The 15,464-nt window shown below is 43.7% G+C and overlaps 2 long non-coding RNA genes across 6 annotated transcripts in view; one reads left to right on the top strand and one right to left on the bottom strand.

Moving 5' to 3' along the window:
* The window catches only part of LOC106034513 (uncharacterized), a 28,456-nt gene extending 18,210 nt beyond the window's left edge, over window positions 1–10,246 (bottom strand). For 2 of the 5 annotated variants that reach the window (XR_001206127.3, XR_007161170.2), the window contains exons 1-2: window positions 3,856–10,236; window positions 2,863–3,040 (exon numbers count right to left, since the gene is read on the bottom strand). This is a non-coding gene — a long non-coding RNA (uncharacterized lncRNA). Of the gene's footprint in view, window positions 1–2,862; window positions 3,041–3,855 lie in introns of all 5 variants that reach the window. The other 3 variants (XR_007161168.2, XR_007161172.2, XR_010832273.1) reach the window with 2 other exon arrangements.
* The window catches only part of LOC106034515 (uncharacterized), a 53,187-nt gene that overhangs the window by 21,268 nt on the left and 16,455 nt on the right, over window positions 1–15,464 (top strand). The window lies entirely within an intron of this gene.

The raw sequence follows: 15,464 nt of genomic DNA, 5'->3' as shown, positions 1-15,464 counted from the left end.
AAATACCAGAGCAGACTGCAGACCTCCAGCCTTGGAGACAGCAAAACTCCAGTGGACAAACTCCTGAGCAAACTCTAAAGGGACTTAGATGACCTCAGGCAGTCCTTTCAGATCTGAATTATACATTTCAGGCATCGGTAGAGGATGCCAAAAGTAATAAGAGAAATTTTTGCAAGAATTATCTCATTGTAAAGAGCTGGCAAATTCTTAACCCACCCCCTTCCAGTCAGGTTTTGAAGAAGTGAAGATGTCTACATAACATTATGGCACCCTGCATGACATGCCGCGGTATGTAGAATATTTCTGGATACTGAAAACACACACTGGCAAACAAATGACCTCTTTTTCCAGAAAATCATTTACAAAATCCCTATTGTCTTGGTCAGCCAAATGTTTGTTTCCTTGCTTGTTTTCGTTAGGAGGGTAAATAGGAAGTTGGTGAAGTTTTTCATGTTCACTTCAAGTGTAGCTCCAATAGAAGATGTTTTGTGAAAATTCATGTCACCATAGAGGACAGAGAAACATGGGAAAATTAAAAGATATGGGTCTTTGTTCTCAAGCGTACAGTCCTATACAGACTTGGCAGGCTTGTGTGCACCACTGTTTTTGAGGATTTTAGAACCACTTCGCCCTTTTCTTGTACTTCCGCAGTTTGAAATTAACCTTCTCCATATTTCTCCTATGCATACCTGTGCCTACTCAGCTGGTCTCCACCTTGGGAACTGGGGACAGAGAGATGCTGTAATTCTGCATCTGCTCAGCTGTGGTAAGCCTACTAGCCCACTCCAGTCCCTTATGCATCCCACCTGCTGCAGGTAAACAAGCCAAAATCACCCTAGATCTTCTCATACCCCTACAAGGACAGTTCCTTTACCTCTGTTTGGAGACCATCACCCGAACACTCTTACTAAGGGAACTCAGAAGCTAAGCAAGCAGAAAAATCACAACTGCTTTATTTGGATAGGTCCCTGAACTGACCTAGTAGAACATGTTGGGAGTCAAAAGATATGTTGTGCAGCAAGATGTCTCCAAATTTCTGAAGTCATCCTTTTTGGGAACTCAATAATGGATTTTCTGCACTCCTTACAAGCTGCCAGTGGGCGCATATCTGCATTACTGTCAGAAGAACGAAGGGAGTTAAGAATGAGAACATTTTTGGCTTTGGAATTGCCCAATTTCCTGGGACTTCTGACAAGTCCTTGGCTTCCAGTCAATTCCCGATCTTGTAGTGAAACCAAGAAAGTAAAATCGAAGAAGTTAACTCATATCTGACAAAAATGTAAACTAAAAAAAAAAAGCTAACTACATTTTCTAAGTTTTGCTCTAGTCTGTGCTACTGGACTCATAATCCACTTCAGAAAGGATATTTTGTGGTTTTCTTTGTAATATCAGTGATGTCAAAATGCTGCAGCTTAGTAGGAAGCACTTCTAGTAGCCAGTATATTTCTTCAAGACTATACATTTCCCCCTGCCTCTTCTTTTAGTGGCAAACAGCAAAACCAGGGAAAAATCTCACCGCGGCACTGCTCACAGCAAAGAGCCAACAGGACCAACGGGGCAAAGAGCACTCAACTTCGGCCTTTCTTCTCCCTTCTCTGCCACTTCCAAACACTGCGAGTCTGTCTGCCTGCTGGAATGTTACCGCTCAGATGACTCAAGCAAGATGATCTGGCCATATTCCCATAGATTTGGTTAAATAATACTGCTCTGACATCTTCTTCAGAGAATGAATCACACATGTAAAAACAGGCAGCCATTCAGATGCGTAAAATGAAACAAAGCGAGTCATTCTCCTTGAAAGTTCAGGGAGAAAGGAAATTTGACTCCAAACTAAGCCTTTAATTTGTAGTGTAACCTACAGTCCTCCGCTCTTATAGAAAGGGCAGAACTTTTAATGAGATCATCTGGGAATGCATATTTAGCATATTTTTAATCCATATGCCTAAAAGTAGATTTGTTTACTTAACATGTGCAAAGAAAAACACCTGACATACTACAGCCACAAAGACTGACCTGTTTGCAAAACCACTTTGAGCCAGTGAGAATCTCGACACACATTGCACTGAGGCTTCAGCAATCTTTCCAAATAAAATTAAAAGAGGCAAGATAAACAGCATCACATCAACCTTTGGAAACGGTGATGCACTTCTGGTTTATATGCTCGTTTCTCCTCTGAAGAGATTACAACACAATAAAAAGTTGCTTTGCATTCTTTACCTAAAAGTTACTTTATTTGTTTAAAAAGTCGCATTTCTTTTATGTGTCCTGGTGGTGACCTTTGAGTAGGTAGGATTCCTAAATGTTTCTGGGATTATGAATGGAGAAACCTGTGTACTTCGTGTGCATCTAAGTGTTTGAGTATTTCCATTACGACCAACTTTAATTACTTAAAACGTGAAAGTGACAACATTTTTTCTTGCCATAATAACAGAAGAAACATGAAGAAAAGCCATGGGTACAGATCTTAACTTGCTCACTGTCAGGAAAGACACTTTATAAAGCTGGACAGCACAGCCCATTTGTTCCAGATAACATGACTTCCCATTGCTTTCATTATGTACACCTTCTGAAGTGGTCTCAAATACTGCACCTGACTTCTGCATGCATAACAACGATACCTGGACTACTGCTTAACCACTCTGGGTACGTTAGCACCAAACAGGAGGGAAAACTCAGACTAATAGTAAATATTTGAGGAACAAATGGGAGTGTGTGTGAGAGAGTGATCAAGAAGGAGGGGGAAAAAACACTCAAAAACTCAACCCCCCCCATTCCAAGAATATTGTCAAGTGGCAAACAGAAGCAACAGACAGAGGAGGAACGTAGCAGAAATATCTTTTACTTGGCTCATATGAAACTTACCTTGGAAATGATGGCCTAAAAATTGCCTGTGTATATCCTGAGACTTTAGGCATCCCTTGCAAAAGCGTAGGTAAAGTAGCTTCTTAAAGAGCCAGAAGGAAATCACTCTTCAGTGCTCTGCAGTTGAGCATGGTCAGGGCTATGTGCATCTCCTTGGAAATATCTTCTGCTCCACTTCCTGGAGGAGACACAAGTTGAAGTCTGGCTTGCCAACCTGCAGACCCCTATCCCAAGGAGAAGTTTGGCCCTGATGTATAGACATCTTTTCCACCATGAGGAGAGGCGGCAGGGGAGCAGGCTGCATCCTTGGAGCTTTTCAAGGACCAACCAGATGAAGCTGCAATGAACCTGATCTGATGTTGTAATGCAGCCTAAGTGCAAGAAGCAATTGGACTTGATGCCTCTGAAAGTCCCTCCTGCTGTCAGCTCTTTACAATTCTGTAATTTTATGGTTGGATAACAAATATTTGCTAAGGAAGAAGCTGCTAGCACTGTTTTCCAAATGCAGGACAGTACAAGAAAGAACAAAAACCCAAATGACAAATCCCCTTCTATTAAATTCAGTATATTCACAGTTTCTTAGCAGCAGTCACAAAAATAAGTATCTTTGTGAAATTAGAGCAAAATCTTAAATTCAGATTCCCTGGCTCTGTTGCACATACACAGATCATTTAACACTGAATACAGCTCTTGCAACAGAAAGGAAGAAAAACAGAAATAAAATCTAAAAAACTGAGGAAAAAAAAATAATCAAGAAGTTACTTGACTGTCAGCCAAACCTGCCAGTTTTCTACAAGGCCTGGCATTTATTTCTGAATAACTTTCAGGAACAATATTTGCAAGCTTGATGAAATGTTTACAACTCCTCTTGCAGGGGACTTGCATTTTTACAGACCTTTGTCACAGATTACAGTTGTGGAAACACAGGGTCCAAACACACCACCAAAAAGCAAACAAACAGCAACTAGTCAGCATTACAAAGTAAGACAATACCTTATGTGTTATTGTAACAGGCAAAAGCCAGCCACACCATACCAGCTACTTTTTAGCAAACTGCTCTAATTACTCCTTTTCTGTCCTACTCAGAGGGCCAGTAATTGGCCAAAGCTGGTAGCACTTAGTGTCACACTGCTCCCAGCAGCTGGAGCCCTGGCTTCACTTTGGGCACAACTTTAATTAGCTGTGATATTTTGGGTGTAATTACAGCTTAAAGTTGATTTCTCTCTTTTGCCTTTTGTTTGTTGCTATTGTTTTCTATAATTATTGACAGGGGTATTCTTTGTCTCTCCCTGTGAAAAGGGTAGAAATAGTAAAGCTCCCATATTAAAAGGGAAGACAAGTAACCTAAAGCAAGGCTAAGTGGCACAAAGATTTTTTGTGAGAAGTTTTATTGCATGGGAGTTGATGCAGAGTTTGCAGGTTAATGATGAGCAAGCTCAAGTTTTGCTGCTCGTAATTGTACAGTGTAAATCAGGCAAGTGTCCCAAAAAGGTCACTGGAGCTTGTCGCTTCCTTGAGGGATGATGCAAACCATATGCTCTTGTAGGACACAAGGCTTGAGGTCCGGAATGTAAACCCAGAGCAAGCTTTTTGCATTTTGGTGAAATGCAATGTATGGGCCATCTAAACCCACAGGCAAAACACTGGTTTAAAAAAAAAAAAAAAGATCAAGCTCATAATTGTTAAGACAGGCTGGAAATATTGAAAAATACCATTACAATGGCTCTATCATCATTGCAGAGATATGGAAAGCATTTCCCACTTTGAGTAATCCTTACCATTTGAATGAAATTCTTTAACTTGACTTTAAAATATGCCAAACAAATTATAGCCTAACTGCTTCCTTTGGGAAAGAACTGACTGTACCTAGCATCCCTGAGGACATCTCCATCTGTGACTAAATATATCAGCATACAGGAAAACATCCTGCCTTGTTATTGCTTCTACATTCGTGGATGGAGCAGAAAATAATGCTGCCTACAATGAAGTTAAAAGCCCCATGCATGGAATGAACAAATGAAGCCTTTTTGAATGAGTTACCTCTTCTGTGCTTTGTGGACAGCTGCTAGGAGTCCTGAGCTAACAGCACAAAGTTGGCACAACTTAGCATTCCTCCTAAAAGCCAAATTACTGCTACAATCAAAAACCTGGTTAAATTAACATAAATATTTTAGCAAACTGCTGTCTTTCTATTTAAAATACGTTTAAACTAAATAAGCAAACTTTTTTCTTTGTAAAGCAAGCTGTCAAGTAATAAATAGCATTGAACATTGACAGTCCCAAATGGGCACCGTCTGAAATACGTAATTCCAGGAGAACATCAGTTGTTTGTCAAAGACAATCCCCAGTGAGAAAAGGTATCCAATTTACTGGCTTTTCAATATAATTCTCTCTCGTTACCCAATTTTACTCTATTCTGAGGCAATTTTCCCTGATAATGGTTTGTCACAGCCTTGTGAAGAGGTCACTGCTTGAATATGCTTCCATTTTGTTCCAAAATTTTCACTAAAACTGGATGTATCTATCATAAAAACATAATAATGATTAAAAAAGTATTTTCTTTATGAAGAAATAAGTTAGCATACAACTTCCTCATATACAAGCAGTTCAGTTGCTGGTTAACTGGAGGTAACATCATATTGTCAGCTTCAGCTTCTATTTTTCACTTTGGAAGCCCATTGCAATGATATTACTGCCTTTTGAATCTGCACTGCCTCTTTTTGAGACTAGTAGCTTTGTTGTGACAGCTACATCATGGTGAATTGAAAAAAATCACATTTTTGATGTGGTAAATCTACTGCGTGTAACATGCTCTTTGTCAGGATGCATCTGCTCTACACTTCTAAATAGCACCTTTAGATTTCCTTGCATCTCCCTTCTTTAGTTAAAGTGGCATTGAGCTAATATTTACGAACTTTTCCACTGAAAACAGAAACTCTTCACTTGCAAACACTGCAAACTTTATATACCCACATATGTCTGAAAAAACCTGCGTGTGTATAGCTTAGAGCTTGGTCCACATTACTCCAATTTTGTATTTGCTTTCATTCTGCTTAGCATCCAAAAAAACTCAAAGGAGGCCAAGAAAAATCAGCAGCACTTGTATCAAGAGATTATGTTAGACTTTGAATTTATTCAACCTTTCTGCAATGAAATGAGCCATTGTCCTCATGGGTGATGCACAATGCAAAGCAGCTTTAGCAGCCTCTAACACGGCACGTGGCAATGGAATACCTGTTTCCGCTTACCGAGTGAGTGATAGCACAAAGCCACGTGTATTCATCCAACGTATATCCTTAATACACGGCACAGAAATGGTAAAGGCTTCAGGCTTATGCCACTGTTACCTTGGCTAAACAAAGTAGTCGGAGATGAGATGCCTGAGATGGGACATCAGCTTGGGCGGCAGAAGGCTGGCAACCCTTAGCAAGTGATTTTCCAGTAGCGGTGCCAGTCATTGTCACAAGAATAACTGCATGGTTTTGTCCCAGAAAATCTTGGGAAGACTGTCTTCTTGTGTCTTTTGTTGGCTCACAAGCTTGGCTTTCCCTGGATTCTGCTGCCTGCGGGGTTATGAAGTGATTTTCCTAGCTGTTTCTCTGGCAGCCCTGGGAGAAGCAGCAGGTAGCTTCCCACCAAGTTTCCGTAGCTCAAAAGGGCAGTGTTAGGTGTCTGCTTTTCTTGGTTTGTTCCTCACTGCTCAGTGACCATGCACAGGAAGCCTGCAAGGTTGAAATGGCTTGGCAGTAAGGGCCAGTAGTGCCCTATAGATAGGGCTAACTAAAGGAAAATCAGAAAATGAGGTGTCATTTTTATCATTTATTGCATTTCTTGAAAATTAAATAGTGGGAGAGAAAGGGACCTGGAACAGGAATTAAAAGCTTCAGCTACCCTTCGACAGCAGTTGGAAATGGGGATGTTTACCCCATACGGGTTACTTTGTGAAATTTCTGTTTGTTTGCTTTTAAGACCAGCACTACCTCTCCTAATATACAAGCGTTGTCCTTAAATAATTGTGGAGTGAACAAGTATCCATGCTCACACCCCTGCCGTGTTCCTGGGATGCCCTGGTACTCCTCGGGCTCCTGTCCAAGCCTGTTCACCTCACCTGCACCACAGAAAACCGTCTGAGACCAAGCCAGCAAACAAAGGAAAGGAGACCTGCCCCTCTGGGCTGCAGGAAGCCCAGGGGGCTGGGAAATGATGTTTTTAAAACGTGGCATTTGAGCTGTTTTCACCTGGTCCCCAACTGCATGTGTTATGCCACATGTGAGCAGTCCTCATCTCAGCGCTGTCTTATCTGAGCTGAATGTAACAGGGCTCAATATGGAAGAAACAGCGATATGGAAGAAATTCCTGTGGGGTTTATTCAGTGTAACCGCCCTTCTGTCAAAAGCTGTTGCAAATCTTAAGCAAAGTCTGAGGCCGTGAGGCTTGGCCGTGCTGCTGGTGTTGATTATGTTGACTTACTGTTTGTCTCCCTGGAAAGGAGCAAGATATATTGAGACACTGGTGTAACAAATCCCTGCTTTATTAGGCTGCAACCCTGAGCTTTTATCCCACCCAGAGCTGGCTGCCGTTTATCTCAAAGTTGCCTGCACAGTGCATAACTCACCGTAAATGATTTTGCCTTCTGAGCTACAGTCACCTCCTCCCCAACCTTACTTCCTCAGCCCTAAAGTCCAGCAGCAGAGCTCTGCTAGTTGTTAACCCGTGCCTTTCCCCAAAACAACATTAAAACCCAATGACTACCACACTCAGAAGTGCTTGTAAAGTATATCTCATGCACAGTGATGCTGTGGCCGGTTTCAGGCATGCTGAAACTCCCTTTTTGTTGCAGATAGTGAAGAACAAACAACTTGAGGTTTTTAGTTTTTTGTCTCTCAAGCATCCCTGGAATAACTCATCGCCATATAATTCCTTCTTCAGTTTCTGACCAGACTGCATTGTTTCAAGTCATGTTTTTCTCCTATCTCCAAAAAAGTATAGACACCAAAAGTAAAGGACCCCTCATCTGACAAATATGTACTCATCAGGGAGTTCCATGCCTAACTCTCACACATCCTTGGCTCTTGTACTTTGGAGATCACCCACATTTCTCTCACTGAGTCATTCAGATCATACTCCTTAACTTACTGCAGAAGATGAGTCTTTCAATGCTTTACATATTTTTTTTCTTTGTCAAAAGCTGAAGTCTATCATTGGGAGTGTGGAATGCAAGGGGAGATTAATCCAAACCACATAATTCACAACAGCATGAAACCTACCTACATCATTTTCGTTTATAGGTAGAAATAGGTCTGTAGGTCACACAACCATCTTCCACATACCACCGAAGCATATCATGTAACAAGACTCCTGATATGAAACAGTTTTGGAATCAGTCACAGTCCAAACAAACACTCTTAGAATATGATCAGATTAAGTTGTTTAAAGTAGGGGGCATGTGGAAGTCATCACAAGCTGACATCAGATGTAAATCAGGCCTCTACTCTGAAGGGGCTGAACACAGGGTAGGTTGTAGTGTAAGCTCAGCAACTTTCCTGGACTATTTCCTGTTCTCAAATGTTTTAGCAAAATGCTTTCTAAAATGTGATAGAGATCCAGAAGGGTTTTACAAAGTGCTGTTAAATGATATCTATCATTTTACTAGATGCTGGGGTTGCTACTTTAGAAAGCAGAATGCAAGTAGGAAAAAACAAACAAACTGCAGTGTTTTCCGTCGAGCAGGAATCAGACCTCAAACATACTTCATATTCGACAAAGTATGCCAGCATGGAAAGCCTACCCGAAGCATGCCAGGAGACCCAAGAGGACCTTCAACATTTTGCTGAATCAATTTTCCAGTGAAAGCATGCCCTTGACAAGGAGGCATGTTTAGCTTCCTACAGAAAGTCCAGGAGATCCATTACCCGTAGGTGACAATGGCATTTTTGAAGATATCTGTGGATAACGATACTAGAAGAAGCAGTTACCTTCTATAGGCATGCCTGTCTTAGGTGCCATAAGAGACATTCAGAAACACCTCAGAGGTAAAAATATTACTATAATAACTATAATAAACTAGTTTAAGTTGTTTGGGAAAATAACAGCAATGACCTCGCCTACCATGTCTGATGGATGTGACACACAAGGAGACAATTCCCTTGACGTACCTTTGCAAAATGCGCAGTGTGATGATCAGAAGAGTGAAAGCAGCACACACAAACCCTCAGCCAAGTTGAAGGGAAGGCATCACTCACTGTTGCTGTCTGCTGGACAAGAGAGGAAGCTGCTGGACTCTTCCTCCGAGCCCTTGCTGACTTCCCCAGCCTGCGGAAGGGCCCGCTCCTGCCTCCCCACCCCGTTTGCTCCCCGCTCTGCACAGCACCACAACTAGGCTGAGCAGCCCCATAAGGACTGGACTTGGTGGCCTTTGGTCAGGGCAGGGAGCATGGACTGAGAGCAGTGAAGGGGAAAGCTGGTTGTTAAACAGATTTTCCAAGAACATGCTGGCAAAGGAAGAAATACCCTGACATTTACCTTTTCCTTGCAACCTTCCAGGAACAAAACACTCTAAAAGGCAGCTGAATGCAAAGACATGTCTCCTGGCTCTTTTGGAAACTGTCCTTGGCAAATTTGTCAGCAACTGCCTGTACCATTCTGCTAGTGTGTGGAAGGTATGAATTAATTCCCCATGGTTGATCCAACCCTCTAACCCTGCACAAATGTCTGCACTGAAACCAAGAATTTCCTTGCTCCCAGGCAGGAAAGGTTAACTCCTTCTTTGCTGAAACTGCAGCTTTCAAACACACACTGAGTTTCAGAGCCATTCAGCCAGCAGGAGCACAAAGAGACTTCAAACAGTCTTCAGGGTCTGCATCCAGTTTGATTTTTGGAATGAGGGAGTTCTTCAAACAAAATACCACAGGTCTGGTATCACTCGTAAAATATTGTGCAGCAGTGGGGGAAGAGCAGGGCTTCCTCTGTAGGTTGAGGCAAGAGGGTGATTTACAGACATGCCCAAGTGGTGTTTGGGATGAGCAATGAAGCCCAGCCTTCATTTCTTGTCACTAAAAGGCCTGAAAGCACATTGCATCCCCATCAGCCTCATGCAGCTGATGCTCAGAGACTTCCCGTTATTTCTATTCATCTCATTCAAGGACCGCTGGAGAAACACTACCCCAAACAAGCAGTGTCTGAGGAAGACAAATGAGCTCTCCTGGAGCTAAACATCTGGCAGACTGCAGAGGGATGGGGATGCAGAGAACCCCTACCTCCAAGCACATGGGCAGGTACAGATTTGTGGCAAAATCCTGCGAAACCTATTTCCCATTGGCTCCATCACGCATAGCCCATGGGAGCGAACCAGCAGGACTCACAAAGCATTATTTGCAAATGTAAATCAAGCTCCAGAGGCATCTAAATATTTAAGAAGACAAAGATGTAAATCATTAGGAAGGACATCAAAAGCTAAAAAGAGTTTTAGCTGAAGGCAGTCAATCAGTGCTCTGGGAATTAACAGCCTTTACAATGGCTAAGAGAGGGTTACCAGGGGTTCGGCATGAAAATTCAAGGATTAGAGACCTTTGAGCTAACCTGTTCTCAGGATAATGATGACAGGAATGTGGGCATCAGCATTTGCTTACGCTTTGCTATGTGATTTTAAGCAGGGGCAGGCCCAAAAGTCCGACTGATCTTCAGGGCCATTTAAGGTAAAACGCACATATTGGCTTTCCCAGTTGCTCCCAGAAATATCTGGAATGCACAAGAACATTTTGGGATCCAGCTGATAATGAGTGGTTTTCACAGCAGCCACGTGCTGCTGGATTGATGGGAATTTCTCTGCAACAGGGCTGTTAGCCCAAGGAGCCTCCCTAGTGTTTCTCAGAGCTGGCCCTCCTTCCAGCTGCATACACATGCTGACATTGAGCAAGAATAAATGTGCTAAAGCCCACTGAAATTCAACTGGCAAACTCTTTAACATCTTTTTTTTCCCCCTGAAGTAGCGTGTTAAGAACAGCCCGTGCCAGACTTTTGCGCTCAGGAAGCTGGGCAATGTGCTGCTCAGGATTTAGGAGTCACCTGGGGGGCCCTGCACACCACAGTGCTGATGGGTGCCCAGAATTCCTCCAGCCTTCCTCCTGAGCTGAAATATTTAGCACTGCATATTTGCACAGCCTGAAATATTAAATAGCAGCTGGCTAGGGGCTGGGGTTTTGTTGTTGTTTGTTTGTTTGTTATGCTCTGGTTTTCAGATTCAGTCATTTCCAGGGGCAAAGCTAGGGAAGAAAGCTTCACCCACCCACACAGGCAAGGAGAAGCCAGTCCTTCCATGCAGCAGCTCCAGCACATTCATCTCTGGGCGATTTGGGAGGGGAGGAATTTGACATTAAATCGTGAGTGTCAACAACGTACCAAGAGCTCTTTGACATTTCAGTTCCATTCCCCAGATGGGTCTGGTTGTTAAATTCCCAGAAGATGGAGCACATTCCCCTGTAAGCGATACCCGCAGACCACCTTGAAACTGGATGCAGGCTGCAGGGAGGGAGCGGACGTCCCCAGAGCCCAAAAGTCAGCGGTGGGAGGCTGGCTGCAGCTGCAGGAATGGGGCTGCAGCAGACAATGAGCGGAAGAAAGGGAGATAAGCAGCCAGGAAACAGGCAGGAGAAAACTGTGAGGCGGCAGAAAAGGGAGAGCTGCAAGGGGAAGAGCAAGACCAGCATCCAGCAGTGAACAGGAGGGAAGCCCATATCGGAAAGAAAGCCCTCAGGAAACGTTGGATGAGGTGGCTGAGCAAGGATGCTGGGGGAAAGGCTCCACGAGGAAGGAAAAAGATGCTGGCAAGGGGGAGCAGAGGGACTAGCATTCTCTCTGTGAAGTCTGCTGGCGGATGGAGACCAGAGCATGGGATGGAGGAGCCTGGACATCCCGTGCCATGGTGACCAACATCCAGTTAGAGAGACTCAGTCTGGAGCAAAAAACGGTGGTTGACCTGTGATGGTGTGATAGTGCCCTTAGTTACACATGTTCTTTATTTTATCCATGGGATCCCAATTTTTCTCTACTCAGTGCTCCCTTTCCCTTCACCAGCAGCTCCTAAAGCTGCCAAGCAGCCACCAGTTGCACAGTGTTTCAGCAGTGGTTCTCACAGGAGTGAATGGATTTGTCTTCCCTGAGAAGTGTTCATGCCATCTCCTCTACCTCCAGGTTCCCACCTTGAGACAGGACGTTTGGGAGGCTGACATGCTGTGTTTCACTGCGTAACACCTCATGTGCCATCCTTGGTAACCACAGAGAAGCTGCCCATTAAAAAATACTGCTGTTTTAACGTGGCTGAGGGAATTCTGCATCTCTGTCCATTTCTTCAGTACAAGCCAAACACTGAGGTTACTGCTCATTTGGAAAGCTTCAAGCACAGCCCCTCCAGGTCAGGAGCACGGTCCTCGCTTTCCGGTGGTGTGGAAGCGTGGAAAGAACCCAGCACAGCTCACTGCCAGAGCTCAGGGGAAAGGGATGGAAACCCCCAGGTGGCAGCTCAGTAGGGTGGACAAATACATTTCCCTCAAGGGAACAAAGCTTTTTTTCCCCCCAAAAGACAGAAAGCAAGAACATGCCTCTGACACATGGCTCACTTGTTTATCACTAGTAAAGGACAAATGCATCTCAGGAAAATTTACATTTTGTTTTCCTCCCTCCGTTCATTCATTTTACTGCAGGCTTGCAAAGATCTGGGAAGAAAATGCTAGCCATGCCTCACATACGATACAGCAATCAGCACTGGAGCCTGCATCTCCCAGTGCTCTACCACCAGTGTCCAAAGTGAGTAATAACCTGGCTAACACCTTAAGGGGGGATTAAAAATTCCTTCCCCAGGGATCACATAATGACTCCTATTGGATGGCAAGCTGTTGTACTGCACTATAGGTGAAGCCAAGCACATTTGTGTGGTTAGTGGTGCCAGGGAGCTGGGAGGCAGCTCAGAGGTCCCAACTTTGTGTGCTCTGCAAATTGTTGGACTGCACAGGGAATAGGAATTACCAGCAGGCATGGCTTTGGTCTCATTTCCTAAGAGTGAAGGGAACCAGTGGTAGCCAGCACCTCTTGCATAGCTGGATTTAAGCACTCCCCAGCTGTAGTACCTCCCCAGCACATAGTGTTCATTTGTTCATTCATCCTACTATCCCATTGCCTTACCTGCCTAATCTGCACCGCATACCCCTCGGGGTGTTGATTTTGGCAGCTCTCTCTGCACATTGTGCTGTCTGGTAAGCTGCTGATCGCACTGGCAGCTCCCAGGCTGGGGTCCCTACAGTCAGCTGCTCCCTAGCCAGCCCCACATTTGTTCAGGGTTTTAACTTGGTGTAGACATACTTATTGCCAGCACTGATATTACACTCTACTAATACTTGTTCTCAGGTTTGGTACACCAGAATCTTTAAAAAAACAAAACAAACAAAACCCACCCTGATGCTAGTTAAGTCATTTATATAGTATTACTCTTTGATGCCTTCCCCTCCCTTTGAAGACACTGATGTTTTCCCTTCCACTTGAATCCTGACCCCCCCAGCACACACCCCGAGGATCCTGATTTGGCATTTTTCTCAGAACAAAGACTCCGAGAACAAGAGGCCTTTATTCTTCCTACTTCTGGCACTCTCTCTGCAAAGCTGTTAAAATGAACAGTGCTCTCGTTTGCACTAATTTGAAAGTTGTTTTCACCATATAGACTCTGCTTACTCTTGGCTTTCCTAGGAGGAATTGCACGTCAAAACAACTGTACACGGACTGAAAGGGAGGCATGTTATTTTCATGATGTTTCTAACATGCCCAGCACCTTCTGTGCAGATTTATTAACACTACGAGTGAACCCCTGCCAAAAACTTGACATGGCTCGTGAATAGCAACTTTGGTGTTTATTCCTCCTGCCTTCTCATCTGCCGAGCTGTGATAGGAAAGGGTGCCTTCTGATAAGCAACATGTCAGGCTAATTATCCGCAGGGATTTTAGGCTGCATATTTGCTCTCTGGAATAATATAACCCAGATGTGGGAAAGGCATGGTTTCAATCAATCCTTCTATACATCCCATGACACTTGGTCACATGTGCATGCATAGGTATGTGCATCACCCAGTGAAACAACCGCATTGTACACAATTAATAAGCTGGCTATCACACTTTTTGTTGTTGTTGTTGTTATGTGCACTCCTTTTATACAACTTTAGTGCTGCCTCCAAAAAAAACTCTAAAAGAGAAAGACTTTGCGTTTTCAACTGAAACAACTAAATGCTCGCGGTCATTACAGAGCACTCTTTCCACAGCTACAGAGATTTTCACAGCAGATTGACGACGACCCTCAAGTGATTTCACTGCAGGTAAAAATGGAAAATGAAGAGATACATGCTGCCTCTCTGCTGTTACAGAGGAGCTTGGGAAAAAGAGTGAAAACAGCTTTCTCTCCAGCATCCGGATGGCCATTCAAAGGGACTCACCAGCAAAGCCCCTGTTTGGTGCAGCCCATGATGTGACTGCCGTAACAGGTATGAACAAGCCCCCCCTTACCTCTTCGACTGCTCTCCTAGCTGAGCAGGAGAGGTGACCAGCTGTCCTCACGAGCGTGCTGCAGAGAAACCAAACTGCTAGCACCTCCACTCACCTTCACAGGATGTCACGGTGCCCCACTGTCCTCGCTGAAAATGCGCAACAGCAGAGGTTAACAGCATTAAAAACATCTGCCCCACTCTCTGGTCATCGTGTTGTCGACTGCACAAAGACTGGGCACGAGTTCAAGCCTAGCAAATAAAGAAAGCATTAAGGACTTGAAGCTGACCGCAAACCAGCTCTTCTCAATAACTGAAGTGGAGCTACTGCTTTCCTTCTCTTTGTCCCCAGAAGGCATTACTTTCCCTTTGTCCCCAGCTAGTGTGATTAAAAGATGAAGAGCGTATCTTAGTTCCAGAGACAAATGGAGCAGATGCTAGATGGGGAGGAGGACCTTTACAAACAATGTAACTGAGTTAAATGCTACCTGTTAGCAGAAGCTGACTTTCTTTGAGTGAAGGACTGAGTTATTGACGAGAGAGTAGCACTAGGCAAAGCTCAGCAGAATTTGGGGACAAAACAAAAAAAATTCACACCACAGAAACTAAAATATGTGAGACATAAATCTCTAATTGAGACTTAATTAAGTAGGGTGCAATACTACAAACTTACTAGCTTTCTTCAGACAGCTCTGAGGATGGGGTTATGAGCACAGCAGCAAACAGGACTACTCAGAAGTTTGGTTATCTTGGCGTCTTGTGCAACAAACTTTCCTTCTAATATGAACTGCCTACTATTCACTGCATTAAATAAAAAGTCCAAAGCTCAATAAGTAAGTATGATTGATAACATTGGCGAGGGGCCTCACAGCACTTGCTGCTTACTCAACCCTTGACTCTGTTTGCTGCTGCAGTGATGATGTTCGTCCTGATGTACCTGTATCCCACCACAGGCAGAGAGACCTGCTTGCTGACAGCATGGCTGGAAAAAAAAAACAGGAGCCAAGCAACAAAGCAGATGAAAAAGAACAACGTCCAAAATAGACCAGAGCAAAGTATCCAGATATTGTTGTTTTGTTTAAA

Source organism: Anser cygnoides, chromosome 6, assembly GCF_040182565.1.
Source record: "Anser cygnoides isolate HZ-2024a breed goose chromosome 6, Taihu_goose_T2T_genome, whole genome shotgun sequence".
NCBI lineage: Eukaryota > Metazoa > Chordata > Aves > Anseriformes > Anatidae > Anser > Anser cygnoides.
The sequence above is the reverse complement of the archived record's forward strand: the minus strand, read 5'-3'. Positions and strand labels throughout refer to the sequence as shown.